This window comes from Dendroctonus ponderosae, unplaced genomic scaffold, assembly GCF_020466585.1.
Source record: "Dendroctonus ponderosae isolate FM_Combo_2020 unplaced genomic scaffold, Dpon_F_20191213v2 Dpon_F_20191213_4, whole genome shotgun sequence".
Classification (NCBI taxonomy): Eukaryota; Metazoa; Arthropoda; class Insecta; order Coleoptera; family Curculionidae; genus Dendroctonus; species Dendroctonus ponderosae.
Window position 1 is genome coordinate 13,553,035 of NW_026018611.1, and position 1,755 is coordinate 13,554,789.

Sequence of the window (1,755 nt, forward strand, 5' to 3'; positions counted from 1 at the left end):
TAATAGCACATAATAATTTGTTTATGCCAATAACCAATAAATTATAAGCTTTGCAGCTTTTCAGAAATTCTGAGAGCTTTGGCGTTACCGCCAAGTAGCACTGCGTGAAAGATGGTTCTCATTGGTCCGCTCTCACTGTCACTCTCAAATGTCACGTTATAGCTGGACGTAATCCATGTACACACTAAGTGGGTAATTTGAATTTGTTATACGCATTTTAATTGTTTCTATTTCATAGAGTGAGAACTGTTAGCTCCGGATAAATTTATTTGAGTAATATAGGAATTTTATTAATATTGCTAATAAAATTATAACGTTGACGCATTTAAAAAGAAAATTCTCAGAAGTTCATATAAACTCTTGTACTTGTACGTGCCCTTACTTTGCTGCTGCGTGCACGCAAAATGTATTTTCGATAAATTTTGTTAATTTGTTAATCAAAACACCATATTTTTAGTATTTCATAAGGGTCTCAGGTTTTAGTAGTAAGAAGATTTACTTTTACATGCCCTTACTTTTCCGCTGCGGGCACGCAAAATTTATATTGAACCAATTTGGAATATACCGTAGATATACATTCATGTATATTACCGGAATATTTGTTTTGAACATACTAGGTATATTCACCTGCACATATACACAATATGTACATACCTGGCATGTTCATCTGCACATATACCCAATATGTACATATATGTACATACCTAGGATATACTTCTTATGAACTTTGATGAATATAAATGCATGTATACTCCACGAACATTCATGTTAGGAATGTTCAACCATCTATATTCCCAGGATATTCCCGCAATGTTCTGTATATTTTTTGAACATTCTGGGATATTCATAGAATATCAAATGCTATCTGGGAAACTCTATGTTTTTGATTTTACTATCCATTTCACTAGCCTTTTCTTGCAAAACACTGCCACTTATGGGAACGTTTTCTTGTCTTTTTTGAGTAAACCACTTAATAAATCCCTTGTCAACCTCTGCATGTGCAGATAATTTTAACTTCTTACATCTAACATTTGTTTTGTCATAGCTGATAAAATGTTTTCTCTGTTTTTTCATATTGTTGCAACAGTAGACTTCCCAAGTGCTAATTCCTTACAAATGTCACTCTGCTTTACTCCACTTTTTATTTTGTTAATAATCTCGGTACTTTTCATTAAGTGAAAAAGCTTTGCGTTTTTGTGTTTCCATTCTAAAACGATTTACATACGTATATAACGCGACAAAAAACAAGTCACTGCCTGTCTTTCGCTCTCACTAATATAAACAACTCCGCACGCTTCGTGTTGCTGAGCGTGAAAGTTCGTTATAAACGGAAAGTGAATATACAACTAAGCTAAAAAGTGATCGTTATACCCGGAAGTTCGTTATAAACGGGATCGTTATACCCACTAAAAAAATACGTTGGCCTTTATGGATGACGTTTCAATTAGAGGAGAAAAGTTCGTTTTAACCGAAAGTTCACTATAACCGGGTTCATTATAAGCGGACTTTATTGTATATTAACATTAATTAACTTCATTCGTAGAAACTGCTTAATTTAAAGTGTTCCTTTTTATTTTATGTTCCAAAAAGTTTTTCTTTGTCATTTTGGTCACTCCCCGAAAGATACTTTGCAAAAACTCTTAAATAAACTGTACAGAAACCAGAAAGAGCAAAACGATGTCTTTTTGAGGGAGGGAAGTTCGATATCGAGGCACAAGCGCAATCATAAATGCGGAAGCCGGTCCGAAAGCTGCG